General features: G+C 39.9%; 1 protein-coding gene across 2 annotated transcripts in view; it reads right to left on the bottom strand.

Annotated features, from left to right (window-relative positions):
* Cdca7 (cell division cycle associated 7) overlaps nt 1-13732 on the bottom strand; it is a 33391-nt gene extending 19659 nt beyond the window's left edge. Inside the window, exons 1-3 of one of the 2 annotated variants that reach the window (XM_063259304.1) lie at nt 13590-13732; nt 10767-10862; nt 7656-7733 (exon numbers count right to left, since the gene is read on the bottom strand). The gene's annotated coding sequence lies outside the window, so the exon portion shown is untranslated. Of the gene's footprint in view, nt 1-7655; nt 7734-9818; nt 9859-10766; nt 10863-13589 lie in introns of those variants that run through there. The other variant, XM_063259305.1, reaches the window with a different exon arrangement.
* Nucleotides 13733-18811: the final 5079 nt, after the last annotated feature.

The raw sequence follows: 18811 nt of genomic DNA, 5'->3' as shown, positions 1-18811 counted from the left end.
TGACTATTAAGGCCTAAAGAAAAAAATTTTAAAAAACCATTAAGCATAAAGCAGATCCTTTTATTTTTTTTGGAAACATAGAGAAAAATTCAATTAAATATATTGACCCAAAAAGTACTTTGGAGATACTGCCTACGTAATGATATAGAAGTGTCTAGGAGACCAACACTCCTAGACCAGTTCTGAAAAACGGCTAACCTACTGACCAAAAGCACTTGAAAGTGATTAAAAGCTGGCAAGAACTGCAAAGTTTGTAGTTGGAAGAAAGATACACTCTGTGTGATGCCCATTTTTATGACTTTTTAATTAGTCAGTTGAAGGTGGCACCAGACAGGTTGGCTCAGAGTTCAATAGAAACTTGGACCCTTACTGGCTTGAAACCAAATGGAAGAGTTTAAAGACCAAAGCATCTAGAAACTGAGGGAGAAATCTCATAAAGGAGAGGTGACCAAAGGATACTCTCAACTTCTCCAAAAGGCTCTTCTCACAAAAATTCTTCTCATAAACCCTGCCCAAATTTTTGTCTGATCTCTGTACTACATGTGGGATAAATCCAAGAAGTTAAACCATGGCATCCTTGGGTCAGAAAACCATGATAGGTTTCAGCTGCTGCCAACTACAGAGAAGACCTACTTAAACTTTTGTTAAAACAAATAACCCAGACTCTTTAGGAGAATGGAACAGAACCCAGAGTCTCTACAACATATTGCTTTCAATGTCTTGAACAAAATCCAAAATTACTAGACATAGAAGAAAAAAGAAAATCAGTACAGGCTCACTTAAAGATTCACCAGATATTGAGGCTAGCAAAGAAATATATTAAAACTAATTTTGAGTGAAGAAAATATCCTATAAATTACTAAACAGATAGGAGACATCAACAGAGAAATCAAAAGTATAAAAAAGAACCACACGGAAATTCTAGAACTAAAACACAAAATAACAAAACGAAATAGCGAAAGGGCTTATAGGAAGATTGTAAATGATATAAAAATCAGTAATTGTAAATACAGATCATTAGAAATTATCCAATCTGAAAAACGAGAGGAAAAGGTTTTGGGTATATGGGAAAAGAAGACAGTATAACAGGTTAGTGACCTAGAGAACTGCATAAAAACTAGCACATGAGTAACTGAAGTCTTAGAAGGGAGGAGGGAGCATGGGACAAAGAATATCTGAAGGAATAGGAACTGGATCTCCCAAATTTATAGATTCAAGAAGCTCAGCGAACCCCAAGCAGGATAAATACAAAGAAAATGACATCTGTAGTATTAGTAAATTTTATGAAAACCAAAAATGAGAAAAATACTAAAAACAGTTTTTAAAATTTCAATATATAGATATAGGGGATTATAGCACAAATGACTACTGATGTATTTTTTTTTTTTTAGAAAAAAAAGATCTTTGTTATTTAAGTATTCCAGAGTCTGTGTTTTAGGAATTAAACTTTAGCACTCCATCAGCTAGACAAGGCATTGGGACACACGTCCATGATGTTAGGTCTCTAACAGAATTACGGTAGAGGCATTTTTTTCTTCAGTCCCATCTCCAGAATAGATCAAAGAACTACTCAACAGCAGATGAACAAAACCCTAGTTGCTTAAGGAAATAAAATTGTGCCTTTGTTAAATAAATCCTAGTATCAAGTTGTCATATCAAGCCCTGAAAAGCCAGAATTGGAAGGACTGATAGCAGGGAGATCAGGGGGAAAAAAAACTGTAGCTGATTAAATTGGATTATCATCCCTCTAGCCTTTCTTCTAATCTTCAGTCAATGCTGTCTCTCTGGGGGTTTATTTTCTTTATACTCTTTGGATAACAGAAATGTTCGTTTTCAGGTGATACTGACCTGATCCAGGACTAGAGTCACACGACTTAAAAGAAAATTTTATAACTCTCTTTAGGATCAAGATCAATGTAGAAAAAAAGAAAGCCAACAATAGACACTTCTAAAATCGAAGACGTTTTCATCAGAGACATTCAAACAAATGAACTTATAGAGGTATTTTAAAGCTATCTTCACAATGGTTGGAAATATAAAGCAGAAATCAAATAAAAAAACATAAATCAGAAGTAGAATTGAGCATGTTATACTGATTCTTACACACCGTAACAACCTATAAGGATAAAAACATCTCAGGGGACCAGAGACAGAACCTCTTAGAATGGCTATATTCTCAACAACCTTTAATTAAAGTTGTAAAACCCAATCCTAACAATGGCACTGGACTGAAGGTCTTAAGCCTTTGAATTCTCAAATCTATATTTCTTAGCCTTACTCCTCTTCTGCACTCTGGATTGCTGTTCATACCGTTTCATGGTCAGAGGGAGTGTGGTGCTGAATGATGCTTTTCTCTTTAGTCGTCCGGCACTGTGGTGATGTCTTTTGCCATAACTATAGAGCGTATACCATCATGCCTTTGTTACTTTAAGTAGACTTACATTTTTACTTGTATAAAATTACAATCAAAGCTATAATTAGAAAAACAGCATAATTAGCCACCAACAATATTATAAATCTATGAAATATGAAACATTATTATTAAGTTTTAATTACATGTTGTTGTCTTCCAGGGTCTGATAACTATTCTTTCTTTGGGAAAACAATATCCAGTGTTAAATAACATCAGACTGAGGCTTTTCTTTGATATAATTAGAAAGAGAGAAGAACATACAGGATTGGAAGAAAACTAACTCTTTTTAAAAAGAGACAAGGAGGAGGGCCAAAATAAGAGCAACCAAAAATGTTATATTCTAATATTACTAAAACAGTGGTGTTAAGGAAAATAGAGAAATGACTAGAATTGGATAGGAAAAGGAGAAAGTCTATTTCATGAATCTAGTTGCCTTTGACAGAAATATATTTGTAATAGCAAGAAGTAAATTGAAATTGTCAAAATAATCATATTATAAAACTATGCAGAGAACAGTAAAAGGTGTTCATATTTGGAACATAACCTAGATAAGCTTAATTTTTTTAAGATAAGCTTGATTTTATACTTGACTGACCATGTACCAAATCTAATCTTCTCTAAATAGAACTGACTGCATTTATTTTACTTTGGGACAAGACAAATTTAATACTTCTCTTTAAATTTTGAATGATATCTATAATCTTTGCAAACTCAGTAAAGTTAAACTAACCACTACTGGCAAAATTTTTCTAAACAACCAGTTAACTTTGGATTGAGCTGTATTCTACTTTAAAATGCTAAAAGTCATTTTCTAATAGTCATTTAACAAAAGAGTTAAATACAATCTATTAAATTCCCAGGAAGAAGAAGGAAAGAAATGACACTCAGAGGATGAAGTTCACATTCATACAATTTTCTCATGTTTTGCATCATGTTTCAGTTAGACTTTATGGAAAAATCTGCATCCTGGAAATTCAGGAGGAAAGCCCGGGAAAGAAAGAGCCATAGAATAACCAGGCCCCAAATCTGCTCATAAACTCCTGTTAAACACTGGTTGATCTTTGAGGTATACCTTTGTGGAAATCATTCCAAGGAGTCCAGTGGAAAGCGAAGGTTGGAAGGTTAGAAAAATTTAGCAGCTAAGTCTGTTGCTATCTGCTGCAGCAGAGGGTTTCAAGTCTGACTCTTGCTTAGTTACAAGTCTTGGTAAACAAATTGATCTTCAAACAGACTCACACTTACGGCCAAAGTTTGGAAAGGTTAAAGTGATCAACTGCTAATTTGTGTATAAAATGAAAACCAAAACCAAAGATCTTCAGTGAGGAGAAGGAGGAAGAAGAGAAGGAGAGCATACCATAGAAACATACCCCGAGATGACACATTTTGGCATTGATGGACAAGGACTTCAACGCATCAATTGTGATTATTATAAATAGTTATTTTACATATATATGTATTGGGAGTAAAACATATCACACATAGGGGAACAAGTTTAAGAACGATGGCTTGATTCTCATCCAAGGCAATGGCTACCATAAGACTTGGGACCATATCTTTAAAATGCTAGGGAAAACTCCCTGCCCAAAACTTGATATCCAGTGAGAATACCTTTAAGGATGAGATGTAAGGAAGGTATTTTCATATACTATTAAGATAACCCATTTCATTAACAGTAGACATATAGCACAAGAAATAAAGAGGTTATTCTAACTCAATGGAAAGGACATGAAATTTGGATCTACTAAAGGAAGAAAGGGCACGAACAGTGGTAAATACACAGCTAAAACAAACACTTCCCCTTTTCTTTAACAAATAACTGATTGCCTAAAGCAAATAATAGTATACTGTGGGATTTATAACATAATTATATGAAATATAAATGAACTAAACAAACCAACTATAATACTGGAATTATAGACTGAATCAAAAAGCAAAAGCCAACAATGTATTGCCAAAAGAGACCTAATTTAAAGAGAAAGGCATAAGCTAAAAGCAAAAGGCTGAAGAAGGAATGTAAAGAGAATTAAAATATGCTGTGTCTATATACCATATACCAACTCCCCAAATCAGTGTAATCATTATGTACTATAAACATGCGCTAATAAAAATAAAAATTAAAAAACCAGAAAAAGCATGAGAAAGGACATAGCATGTGGATAGTAAGTATAAAAAAGTAGGGGAGAAGGTTTTTAACACTTCAAAAATTGATAGACAAGCAACAACAGCGACAAAGACATGAAGCATCTAAACAACACAATTAAACAACCTTATCCAATCACAAGCATGTGCCACATAACATTTCAGTCAGTGACAAGCCATATGTGATGGTGATCCTGTGAATTAAAATGAAACTAGGAAGTTTCTCGTGTGGTTTGAATGTTTCCTGAGGCCTCAGGTACCCAGAGGTGGGGATTTGGGATCATGGAGAATTCATTTACTAATGAGTTCAAAGCTAACTATGTTGTTGGGAAGTAGAGCTTGGTGGAAGGGCCGGGTGCTGGGGACTGACCTCCTCCCCAGCTCTTCCTTCTCTCTCTGCTTCCTGGCCACATGGTTGGGCACCTTTCCTCTGCCATGCCCCTCTGCCATCCTTTTTCTGCCTTGGAACCATTGGACCATGGAGGGAACCTTGTGAAACTATGAGTCAAAATAAACCTCTTCTTAAAATGGAGCATTTTGTGTCAGCAGGAAGAAAGTGACTAACACAATTCTCATTTCCTTGTAGCAGAACCATTTTCTGCTCCTTTTATCCAGACTGCTGGGATGAGGAGTGCTAATCCAATCAGTGGACCGATCTAGCCACCCACCCTTAATCCCAGCACTCACAATTCCAGGATTCAACAATGAATGAATTATAAAAAGGCTTTTGTGGGGTCACATTCTTGATATAAACCATAACAGTTTGTATCTTAATTTTTAATAAAAAAGCAATAGTTTAAATCAGCATAATTGCACATGCCTATAAACTCAGCCGTTGGGAGGCTAAGGCAGGAAATTTGTCATAACTTTTTGGCCACAATGGACTACATACTGAGACACTATTCATCACTGCCCCCCAAAAACAGAAAGCAAACAATTTAAGAATAAAAAAAACCAAACATATAAAGAAATAATTTTTTGTATAGTTGTACAATATATTTAGAATTGAAGTTAAGTGTTACCACAAGAAAGTCAAAAATTCAAAAAAGTTAAGAGGCTTATAAACTAAAAAATAACAGTAAGCTAAGGTTAAATTATTGAAGAAAAAAACTTGTTACTGATTTAGGGAAGACTAAGTGTGCAGCGTTCACATGGGCTACAGTTGTACACAGTCACAGCCTGGCCCTTCTGTGGTCCAGCAGAGAAGTTTCCAGTCCTGTGTCCGCCTTTCACAGATGGTGACCTATACGGGTGTACCTTAAAAAAAGTTTTTTTCTGGCCAGGGATTTAGCTCAGCTGCACAAACACCTGCCTCCTAAACACAAGGTCAACCCCGATGCAAAAAAAAAAAAAAAAAAAAGTAAGTTTTTATCCTACATTTCTGCTGTATCTTTTTTATACTGAGAGATATATAGAAAGAAACATTGTACTGTTGCAATTGCCTACAGGTCTATAGTTTACAATGGTTGCCTATACCATCCAGGTTTGTATAAATACATTCCATGATTTTGCACAAGGATGAAATCCCCTAAGGACGAGTTTCTTAGAACAAATCGTGTCATTAAACAGTGCACGACTGTACTTAATAGTTATAAAACTTTTCACTCAGAAATAGCAGAATACACATTATTTTCAAGTACAAATGGGGCATTCATCAAGATATATCGTATGTTGGGTCACAAAATGTTTCGATAAATTTAAAAAGAAGTTACAATTGTACATAACAGGTCCAACTGACTGCAAGAGAAATCAGTTATACTAAGATATCTAGAAAAGCCTCAAACATTTGGAAATTAAGCAGCACAATTTTTCTAACAATCCATGAGTTAAAGAAGATATCACAAGAGAAAAAATATTTTGAGCTGAATGATGATGAACAGGACAGCACTAGAATAGACGAAAATGGAACTGTGGTGATGGAATCAGAACTGGACCGGTGACTGCAGTGCAATGTGGGGATGAGCTAAAACATGGCACCACACACAATGTGCTTGCAAATTAGCAAAACAGGGCTGTGACTGTTCCTGAGAAACAGATCATCTGAACTCATGGACAATGGTGTCACTACATGCTATGACTGCCAGGGTTCTGTCTCCAGCCACGACCTTTTCTCTAAATCAAACTCATATAGTAAACCGGCTACTTGATGTCATTTTAAATACATCAGTAACAGGACTCTTGGTTCTCCCCTCAAATCTTCTCTACCTCACTAACCCAAAAATTCCAAGATCATTTTTTTAATACATGTGCACATTGTTCAAATTAGAGCAACCGTATCTATTTCCTAAATGCTTATTATTTCTTTGTGGCAAAACATTCAAAATCTTTTCTTCTATCTTTAAAATCTACAGTACATTCTTAAGGATCACCCTCAGTCCTTCTCTGTTCCTTACTCTTCCCATCCATTCGGTCACCAAATAGTGTTGACTTTATTCCAGGGTAACAGCAAATCCATCTACTTCTCTCCACCTCTAATGCTATCACTGTGGTCTGAACAATTATCAGCTCTCTGGGCACTCGAGTGGCTTCCCAAGCAGAGTGACTGTTTTTTTTTTTATTTTTTTGGGTCCTTTTTGTCGGTGCCGCGGATCGAACTCATGACTGCCTGCTTGCAAGGCAGGCGCTTATGCCACTGAGCTAAATCCCCAGCCCCGCAGAGTGACTGTTTAAAGAAGCAACTTGAACTGTGTCACTGTCCTGTTTAAAAAGTCTTTCATCAGTTTCCCAGTTCCTCAGGCTTTACCAGATCCGTCCTCTGCCTCCTCATCCACACCAGTGATCCCCTTGTTCAGTGGAACCCCGCCGCAGGAGCCTCAGAATGCACAGGCACCTCAAGACCTCAGCATTTGTTGCCATAAAAGGATCTTTGTGTTTTGGTATCTCCTCAGGCTTCAAGTCTAAATTCAAACGTCACCTTCCCTGGGCCCTGTATTATATTCAGAAACCTGCTCTGAATCCATTTTATTCTTTCTCAACATCCTGTTTTTCTTCACAGGTCAGTCATGAAGTCTAACATTTTCATGGTTATATGTTTACACTCTGTCTCATCCACTACACCAAACACACACACACACACACACACACACACACACCCGGCACTTACCTAGAATATAGACTTCTGATTCCAGGCTGTCATCTTAATCATGTTGAAATGAATGAATTAACTGGACCTTGTATGGCTCTGTAGATAGAGCAGAAATAGAAATGATAACCAGAGAACAAATAAGGTGTATGAGAAAGCTGAGTCACCTCCTTGCCTCTTGTCCCTGTGCCACCACCAACCCAGTCCAGCAAATTCTGGCCAGCGAGTGTTTGTAACACACACACACACACACACACACACACACACACACACACACAAACGTATAGTCCTACTTATAGAGGAAGGAGATTTTTCTTCTACCCCTTCTTTGTTCTTACATGAGTTCTTTGCTGGATCTAGAAGTCCAATTAATAGAAATGCTAATTAACAAAAGAAATGTGCATATTTTACTAATTTTACATACATAGGAATCTTTGCAAGAGAGTGAAATCCAAAGAAATAACCAAAATATGATGTGTTTGTACGCAAAAAAACAAATTTGTGAATTTTTCCACAGATGAATATCTGGTTACAGCCATGACTTCTAGGAGTGTTACTAAGAGCTGGGGGGGAGCCAGCAGAAGAAGCTTTGACATCAGAGTTTGTTTATTTAGGTTCCCTGCAGCCCCAATTACCTGTCTCCGGCAATTAAGGCTATTTTCCAGCCTGGAACTGATAAGAGACTAAAACAATCTTTTGGCTCCCCCGTGGTAGGGAAAGAGACCAAGTGGCCTTGTTTGAAGTTGCAGCTTCTCAAGTGACTTTTGTTTTAAACAAAGTGAAAGCAATCAATGTACCAATTTGGCGTATTTTGCCTTGATTCCTTCACCCTGTTTGCAGTTTTTCAATGGCTTTCCATCTGGCAGTGAATAAAAATTCAAGAATTTCAGCCTAGCCCAATCCCCTACTGTCTTTATTTCTTCAATGACTGAACAGGCTTTTCGTTCCTTTCTACAATCTACCATCCACCATCCCCTATGACTTGTAGCTGTTTTCTCCTTTCCCCAAGACTGACTGACTACCTAATGGGTCACATTTGCACAGCAATTCATGTGAGAGTTGGTGTTGGGGGTTCATTTATGTCACCCTGACACATGCCTTTTTGGAATAAAGATTATTTTGAGCTGGAGGCAAATAAGAATACACAGATAAGAGAAAGAAACCTCCCAGGAACTTCCTGTAACCTGATGACAAGCCGGAGCTTCCAAGAAGTGAGGCTGACCATAAATCTTTCCCAGAGAAGTTTTATGGCCTTGGGGGAGAGACAGAGTACGTGAACCCACAGAACATAACCTCACCCATTAGTTTCCCCGCATATTTCTCTTCCCACAATGTCCTACCCTAGAACCTCAAGAAGTTCTTTTCCTCAGAGCTGGCACTTGCCTTAAAAATCTATTATTTCTTTACTAAGATGATAAATAAACTCAACTTCTAACCAGCCTTTCAAGCTGCTCCTCAGGAGGTTGCTCCAGTGAGAAATACACTGTGTGCATTTATAAACTGTTTTTCTCTTCACCTTGCCCTCTGTGTCCAATTTACAGGACTCCAGCTGGAAAATCTAAAAGGAAATAGGAGAGAGATTTTTTTCCTTTCTTATTGTTACAGTCAGGGGTTGTGAGGACACCAATTAGAATCAGGACACAAAATTTATAATATTATTTTGTGATGGTCACCCTAAGTTTAACACAAGAAAGTGCAGGAAATCTGTCCCCAACACTAAAGACCTGGAATATTCAGCCAAGGGTCTGATCCCACAGCAATGTCCTTCATGAGTCCAGATGAAGACCTAGAGCCCATGACAATGCCTCCCATGAGGCCAACTGGAGGTCTAGAGCCCATAAAATGGACTCATACCAGTCTATTTTATGGATTCATGCTGGGAAAGCTCCAAAGACAGTCGTGGAAGCTAGAAAGTCTATGCCAGGGGCTTGAAGGAGCTGTGCTGGTAGGTTGAGGGAGCCAAGAAGTCACTCTCCTAATAAAGTCCAGGGCTGTCCCAAAAGCACCACAGGCATCTTCAGTGGAACTACTCCGATGCTAAGAGCAGTCAAGTACATGCCAGAAAGCCAGTATGATGAGTTTCTTCTGAGGATTAAACAGCATGCATCTTCCTCTCTGGAACCATCAAGGGATGCTTAATGTAAGGACCAGAGCTCCCCTAAAGTGAACCACAGCCATTCTCACCAACAAGCTCCCGAGCTCCTCCAAAGGCAATGGTCAAACTCATAGCCAGGAAGACAGTCATGACGAGCTCCTCCAGGAGAATCACTGGCTCAAACAGCAACACTTAGGGAAACCCACAACACCTCACTCGTCTTCTCCACATCTCTATGCTGGCAACTTTCCTCAGATGAAACAGCTACGCTCAGCACCATGCTGAGTTAATTCAGCTGGTGTTAAATTGACCACCAGTTTTTAATCCATAACACCTATATAGGCAATCTTTCTGTCTCCACTGTGCATCAGTTCCTCGGTTCACCTCATAAAAAAGATATTGAAGGGGAGAAAGATACAGTTTCTGAACCTGCACTAGGTTCTTAGCTGGGACAAACACATGTTAACAAAAAGGCAAATTAATATGAGAGGAACAAGCAATTTCATTAACATGTGCCCTGCCTGTCATACAGCGGAAAAAGACAGCTCTCTCTGATAAGTAACTCTCCACCTCAGGACTCTATTTTGAATAGTGTTTTAAAGAAGATCAATAAATCTCAGGGTGACAAGACAAAGAAGTAAGGAGTTTCAGATTTCAGAGATAAGACCCTGTGGGAAGGTGATAAAGCCCGCTCCAGATTCTGCTGGGTCTCTGATGTCAGGTCTAGGCAACAGCTGCTGCTCCCGCTAAAGAAGATTTACACTTTTGGCTTCGGGGATGACAAGAAGAGAAGGGGAGAAGGACCTTTGTCTGTGGGATTGTCCATCCTCTCACCAGGCAAACAGAGAAAGGCAGAGATCCCACCTCACTATTTTAGGGAACGATATTTCAGTTTTCTTTGAGGTTCTTGGGGATTCTGCTCTGCAGTGCTGCCCCCCAATCACACACTCTCTGCATGATCACAAATGTGTTAATCAGCTTTTCTGTTGCTGATACAAATACCCAACACCCACAATTTAAAAGAAGAGAGGTTTAACCTGGCTCACGATTCAGCAGATTCAGGTCATAGCTGGCTCCAAGGAAGAACCATGGTGGGAGGGCCCAGGGAAAAAAGGCTGCTCACTTGGTGGCAACTAGGAAACAGCAGGGAAGAGTTAGGGACCAGAATACACCTGTTACCAGGTAGGCCCAGGTGTTTGACCTACCCCAGCCCTAATCTCCTACCTCGTACCCTTCCAGGTCATGTCCCCAGTAACCCACCTGCAAGCAAGCCCCATCTCCCAACAACACATTCAGGCAGGAATTCATGGATGGATGAATCTACTGATCAGTGTAGCACCCATGATCCAATTGCGTCCCAGTAGTCCATCTCTGAATAGATGAGACTTTGAGGGGAAGGATATTTTACCTCTAAACGTAACATGACAACATCTAATCTTTCCTGACTGGTTCCCTCCTTATAGCTTCCTGGCCTATTCATTCTGTTTGGGGCTAAATCTTCAGGGTTAGGATGTTTCCTTTCATTTTAAAAGAAAAGTGGGGAGTGTAGCTCAGCACTGGAGTGCTTGCCCAGCATGCAGGCAGTCCTCAATTCAATCCCTACTACAGTAAAAAAAGTGGATAATCCCAGAGGCAGAGTGAAGGTCACTGACCCTCACATGAGCACTGCATCATTTTCCTTATGAAAAGCTCAGAATTTGCAAAGGCTCCTCTCTTTTCAATGCACCCAGGGACTTGAGCTCATGGACAAATGTTTTTCCCTGTATTCCAACTCTCTGGGCTACTGTATCTCACAAAGTAGCAGAAATAGTAGCCAAAGATAACAGATGCTCTCTGGTCTCGAGTGGGTTATCTGTATTTTGAGGGCTTCCTTCCCAGGTTATCTAAAGTGACAGAATCACTGTGCTTCTCACTGATGCATTCTGAAATTCTTTTTCTGTGACAAAAGTTGAGGACTCTATTCAGCAAGACAGGTTGAGATTCATATCTTCTTTTCAGGGGACCTCTTCAGATTCATCTGGTGACAAAAGAGCTTTTGCATCACACAAAAATGTCTTCTGAGAGGGGCCTTCTATCATACTTCTTTTTTCTTTTGTTTTCTTCAGACAGAGTCTTGCAGTGTAGTTTAGGCTGGCCTGGAACTCATGGCAGTGCTCCTGCCTCAGCCTCCTGAGTGATGGAGTACACCCGCCTCTATATTATACTTTCTAAACTTAGGTGATTCTCTCTAAACCCCTATGAAGAGTGCTTTATCACTCGACATGGTGGCACACTCTTGGGATCCCATCACTCTGAGAGGTTGAGGCAGGAGGATCACAAGTTTGAGCCAGCTTGACCCTGTCTCGAAATAAAACGTAAAAAGTGCTGGGGTTTTAGTTCAGTGAGAAAGCCCTGGGTTCAAGTCCCAGTACTGCAGAACAAAAGATGCTTTATCTTCTAATCTAGACCATCCTCGCCCCAGTCATTAAGATCCTGAAGAAGAGGGACTTCTTATTCCTGATGCCTCGCACAAGAATGGCAACTGAGTTTTCCTTTTCTGAACCAGGTCCGAGCTCAGTAGTGATTGCCTGGCTCAAGAATGACCGTGATCTTGAGGAGATGAAGGGCACCACAGCCCCACTGCAGCTCTAGCTCAAGTTAATTAATAATTAAAATGTACCAGGTACTTCCTGGTGAGCCTCCATCCTGGCTGAGAGTTGCCTAGGTTTCCTATTACCAGTTTTTATTGTTTATTAATGTGTGTTTGCAGCACAGAATGATCGCCTTCCTTGTGGGAAGTAGATATGTATACATAACACACCTTAATTCTATTTTCTTCCTCTATTCTTACTCTCCTCTCCTTTCATCTCTTGGTTCTCTGTTGCAAAAGATCTATCTCCCTTTCTCCTATTACCTACTTTTCATTTTGCATATTTATATTTTGGGTTTGTCATGTAAGAGAAGCTGTGCAATATTTAACCTCGTGTGTCTGATTTATTTCACTTAACATTATGGTCTCAAGGGGCACCCATTTGCCTACAAATGACTCAAGTTTATTCTTCTTTACAGCAAACTAGTATCTATTGTGTATAAATACCATGTTTTCTTTATCTGCTCATCTGTTGATGGACATTTAGAGTGCTTTCAAGATTTAGCAAATATGAGCTATGCTACTATAAATAATGGTATGCATATATCACTGTAATATGATGATTTTAACTCTTTTGGGAAGATACCTAGCAGGCGAATAGCTGGGTTGGATGGAGTTTCTATTTTCAGTTTCCTGTGGAATCTCCACACCTATTTCCATTGTGGTTGTACTAGTTTACATTCCCAGCAGTGTAGGAGTAAACAAAATCAAGTCTGCAGCCCCCCGGCTTTCCCATGGGAACTTCCGCTCTCCAGCCCTGCAGGAATGACCCTCCTTCTAGCTTTTGGCCTGCTAACACCTGTTCGGCCTGACCTCTCACTGTGACCACCTGGATGACACTAGGATTCCCAGGTGAGATCATTAGTTCTCTGTTTTCATCCACCACGAATGAGAAGGTATATGAATTCTCCTAGTGGTTTGTGACCAACCTCAGTTAATTTATGTCTTACTTTCATAGCAAAAGCCACCAAATCAATCATACTGTCCCCACTGCTCCACTGTCCCCACACTGCTGTCATTGACCAACCTCCAGGTCACCCAGAGTTTTTCATTAATTTCAGGACTTAGAGTTCATCCTGTCAACACTTCTTTTTTTTTGTTTGTTTTTTGTTTTGTCTTTTTCATTTTTATCGGTACCGGGGATCAAACTCACAACCACCTGCTTACAAGGCAGGTGCTTGTGCCGCTGAGCTAAATCCCCAGCCCCCTGTCAACACTTCTAACACCTCACCGTCAGTCTTCCTTCATTTGCTCTTTGCGATCTCCAAATTCCTCCTTGCAGCTTAGAGCAGCTCCGTTGGCAGAAGGATCAATTTTTTTTTTTGTACTGGGAATCAAACATAGGACATCGTGCTTGTTAGGCAGGCGCTGTGCCACTGAGCTACATCCCTGGCCCAGAAGGGTCAGTTCTAACAAGAGAACTCAAGATCAATATCCGGTCCCTCTAGTCAGCTCCTTCACTGACTTCCACTTTATATTCAATCAAAACAAGCTGTTCTTTGACCTCTCTGTCTTTTCTTGGCCACTGGCAAATACAGCAGGCACCAGGCTCAGAGGCTCAGAGGTCAATCCATCCCTTCAATCCGTTTTAACCACGGCTCTGCTTCTTCACCGACGGAGGTGTGGTCCCCCTCACCAGCCTGGTCTCTGCCAGCTGAGTGCCGTTGGGAAAAAGCACCTGACAGTGAAGACTAGTAATGCTCAATTTATGATGTCTGATTTAGGCCAGATTCTCAGTGGGTCTCCTTAACGTTTTATAGGGGTCCAGGTCAGTTCTGACAAATAACAAAATTACAAAAAATTAGGTTAAGGACCTAATGATTTGATTTTATTTATGATTCATGAATTGGGGAAGCCTCTGTTCTACAAAGCAGAATGGGATCTTCCTACCAAGCAGTGATGAACAGTGAGTTTATAGGACAGGAACAAGGAAACAGAATAATACAGAAAATGTGGACTAGCTAAAATCAGGTTATTTCACATCATATTGCTTTTTTATGAGGGTTAAAGCAGAAGGAACTTCCTTATTATGCTTTCTCATGTAAACTGGAATCTTCCGTTTTCACAGGCAAAAAAACAAGTCTGTTTCGGGATCTGTTTCCCAAAAGTTTCCCTTTATGTGGTATTTAGCGTGAGTGACTCCATTTTGACTTAGCTGTTCAGTAGGGACCCAGTAGAAGAGCTCAGGGTGAAACAAGAACCTCGTAATTCTTCATGGCCGTTCCTTCATTAAGTCTCACAGGGCCTTCCCTAGACCACTCACCCCTTTCAGCACAACCCTTGACCTCCTTTTACCTTGTCTTTTGGCTGAGGAACCCACTTTGTGCTTCAACAAGAAATAAAGATACAACTCCCCACCTAAGTTCCACCTACAAACAGCTCTGTAGTTTGATGTGTTACCTGTTTCCCCATATATATATATTTTTTTTTTATTCAAAACTATGTTTTCCTTGGTTCTTGGTCAGGTTAGTGCTCTCCAAGTCTAGTTCCTGGACCAAAGATCTTTGGAACATGTGAAAAAGGTAAATGATCATTGGTTTCACTCCAGGTCTGCTGAATCATCTGCTCTGGTGGTGAGGTGAGTGTCTAGTTTAACAAGGCCTCCAGGTGATTCTGAGGCAGTGAAAGTTTGAGAATCCCAAGTGTAGACCTTCACTTCTGATAATCCTTTGTTCTTTCATTTGCTTTCATTCTTTCTATCTTATTAAATAATATTTTCCCTTCTGGGGATTTATTCTTTAAAAGAAAACAAAAAAGGAGATATGATTTTATATACAAAGATGTTCATTACAGTATTATTTACAACTGGGAAAATTAGAAATGAATTCAGTGACAGGGAAATTATTAAGTAAGGACAATAGAATATAAACAGCAATTAAAATACTGTTTATTAAGTTTTTATCACATGGGGAAATGATTATGCTGTAATGTTAAATAAAAATTTAACAGGAAATATTGAATTGTATATAAAGTTTGGTTTAAAATGTTGGTTTTAATACCAGGAATTAGTTATGCTACCTTTCCAAAACCCACTAAAACTACAGTAGTGGGGCTTAATGGGAATTTCCTTTGTTATTTGTTCATATATAAGGCAAAAAATCACAAGTTCTAAGTGGATAGGAGGAGAAAACACTAGCAGTAGGGTTTTAGAAACTGAAAAATCGTGGAATGATAAACAATTTGAGAAAATGCATTTTGTACTAAGCAGTTAGTAACAGCATGAAACAGACCCTTCAGTGGGTAACACTCTCCCAAAGACTCAGGAATTGGCCCTGTCTTGTGCTCTCCTAAATAGCAGTACATGCGAGCTGCACGTAGGAAAAGTCAAAATGTGGTTGGAGAAGTTGGACCAGGGCTTGACACCTGCTGGAGTCAGATAACAAGTTCCTCAATTGGAATAAGTGATGCATGACAGTTCTTAGGCCAAATATGGAGGCACCAGCTCCTTCTTTATTTGGCTTCCAAACCTCTGGCCACCAGGCACATCCTAGCCACACAGGACTGGAGGAAAGTGTCTTACACTTGCTGATTCCAAGAGAAAGTTCTGCCCAACAGGTTCCTCAGGAGACCAGCCCAGTCAGATTGTCTTGCCCAGGGCCACTCAGCCCAGAGAAAAACACATTCTGAGCTAGGAAATCAATTTAATGCCCATAAAATAGGAAGAGAAGATCTTAGATGGTCTCACATGCAGGAAAGGGATGTATGACTACAGTTTTGTGAAGAGCAGGGTGAAACTTTTAAGATAGACGCGCATACATAGCTCAAGGTTATCACGCTGTGCATTTCTTGCTCTGACTTGAACAAAACATTTCGAAAGCTCATACTGTAGCTAATACTGTAGAAGATGACATGGGAAAAAGTACGTGACATAAAAGAAACAGAAAACAAAAAACAGAAAAAAGCAGCTTGAAGAAAACAAACTCTATGGGGGGGATGAATGGCAACTGATGGCATTAACATCCCCAGGAAATGAGAAGCTATTGAACAAGAACAGCATGCTACAAAGAAAGAATATTCAGAGGACAAAAGAGAAAGGTTTGCAAAATAAAAAGTAGGATTGCAAAACTGAAAATCTAAATAGAAAGGTTTAGAAGACAGAACTACATAAACTGTGTCTCCTTTGTAACCCTTTCTGCACCACGCTGTGCACAAATCAAAGAAAAATGAAAGATCTGTTCAGTGACTATAACATACAAGTTTAAGTCATTTGTCCAGAGTCACACACATAATTTACAAAGCTGGCAGTGTAAACCAGGTCACCTAGTTGAGGACTCTACCACACCAGAAAAATGCAATAAATGTATCCAGAAAATTAAACGTGTTTTGTTTTGCTCAGCACATGTGTTCTTTGCTTTCTGACAAGTGGTAATGAGGAAAGTTAGCTGAGCTAGTGTGACATTTGACTGCTGGTATTTTCATCCTGAACCATTGTCTCTTCTGTCAAATCAATATTGTGAGCTGTTCTGTGCCTGTTTTAGTTCAAGCTGCTGGAACGTATCACCATACACGAGGTGGCTTATAAACAGCAGAAATTTATTTTGCATAACTCTGGAGGCTGGGAGTCCAAGATCAAGGTCCCATGTGGCCAGGTCCTAGTGAGAGCCTCTTCCAGGTTGCAGACAATGGCTTCTCATTGTATAACACGCAGGGAACAGAGCAAGACAGCTGTCTCACAAGGGCACTGATCCCATTCATGGGAGCTCCATCCTCATGACCAAATTACCTTCCAAAGGCTTCACCTCATGATACTCATATGGGCACTTAGGATGTCAGTCTGAGTTTTGGGGCGACATGAGCATTCAGTTCAAAATAGTCACTGATTTTTGTGAAGTTATTCAAGTTATTTACCAGCAACCCTCCCCAGGATCCAGCTACTATTTAGTGGAAAAAAAAGATCAAGCTATACAAATGGTCCTGCCATGTTAACACTTGGTTAAATATTTTGTGCTGAATTAAGTGTGAAAATGTAAAGGTCAGACCATGAATAGATGAGGAACTTCAAGAAAGGAAAATCAAACTTTCTGTATGATAGGATTATTTTCAAAACATGAAAAATATTTCCAAAAGATGAGAAGTATAAAACAAAAAGCAGCCTTTATTCTGAGAACATGGAGAGAGATGGCCAGCACCCCCCACAACTGGCATCTGGCGATCTCTCTGGCGGACACGTGGCGTGGGGGTATGGAAGTAGCCTCGGTTTGGGGTAGAACCTAAGGGGGCATCAGGGATGCACAGGTAGCCCATTGGTCCTAGGTTTCGTGCCATAGGTAAATTCTCAGAGGCGGGAAGATGGAGTCACAGGTAACTTCCTAGGGTCAGGAGAGATAGGGGCTTCCTGCTTCCGGTTGAGGCTTTCCTGGCTATAGTGTCCTGTCTCTGGCTATAGTGACCAAAACCCTTTCATATCCCATCTTATGATTATTATTACGAAAAGGGGCAAAGATTTCTCTCTTTAACTACTTCCTTCTGGCAGAGGGCACTGTACTGGAGCCTAGGGGAGTCAACGGGATGACGGTTGATGCCCAGGTAGAAGCTGGTGCCAGGTGTTTTAGCCAGGACAACTTCACGTATGTTAGACTGGAAAAACAAAGAGACAAGATGTTATGAGGAGACATGGCACCGTCATATTTAAGGACCCAGGTGAGGTAGAAAGGAAGGTGCCTTTGATTTAGACATGTCATTATATCAGGACGATGTTGAGGTAGGAACATTTCCACAGTAAGGCAGAATTCTGAAAATTAAATGTGGGGTTAGGAGGAGTGAAGTTATGAGAGGTGCTTACTCCCCCATCTGAAAGTATAAAAGTTAAAAAGGGTAGGTGTGTAAGGCTTGTCTCTGGTCTAGGAGTTGAACTGGAAAAAATAGGGGGAGTAGGGAAGGTGGTGGCTGTACCAGTATAGGGAAGGTAAGGGCTTAGGCTTTCAGGGATGTCACATTTAACCAGACAGCTGAGGGTAGAAAGAACTGTGACTGTTATCATATAGAACATTATGAAGATTATCTTACGCATGATGTGGGAGTCTTTAGGAAAGACTGTCAAAAGTCCTGCTGTAAAAATAATTATTAATAGAATGTAAGAAATTAGGAACCAAAGTGGATAACAAAACATGACTTAGCCTGTGGCTGTGAGGCCTTCATGAGATGGAGACGTATGGGTGACAGAAGATGAGATGACCACCCAGAATGATCAGATTTAGGGCTGGGAGGGCACCTCTTAGCCTGAGTGATGTGAAACCAGGATGGCAGTCTAGCAACTTTGATTTAGGCATGGGTCGCTGTAACCTGGTTGTAGTCCTTGGAATGATTTGCTGTAACAGAACTTTAGCAAATATATCAGCAGTTTCCCTGGCTGTGAGAAAGGCTTTTATGTATCCTGAAAAAGTATAAACGAAGTGAGAAGACAAAATGTACCTGTCAGTCTTGACCAGGGTTGTCTGACAAACTGGTGAATAA

The sequence above is a fragment of the Cavia porcellus genome, unplaced genomic scaffold (assembly GCF_034190915.1).
Source record: "Cavia porcellus strain 051 isolate PalLab524CR breed Dunkin Hartley unplaced genomic scaffold, mCavPor4.1 scaffold_12, whole genome shotgun sequence".
NCBI lineage: Eukaryota > Metazoa > Chordata > Mammalia > Rodentia > Caviidae > Cavia > Cavia porcellus.
The sequence above is the reverse complement of the archived record's forward strand: the minus strand, read 5'-3'. Positions and strand labels throughout refer to the sequence as shown.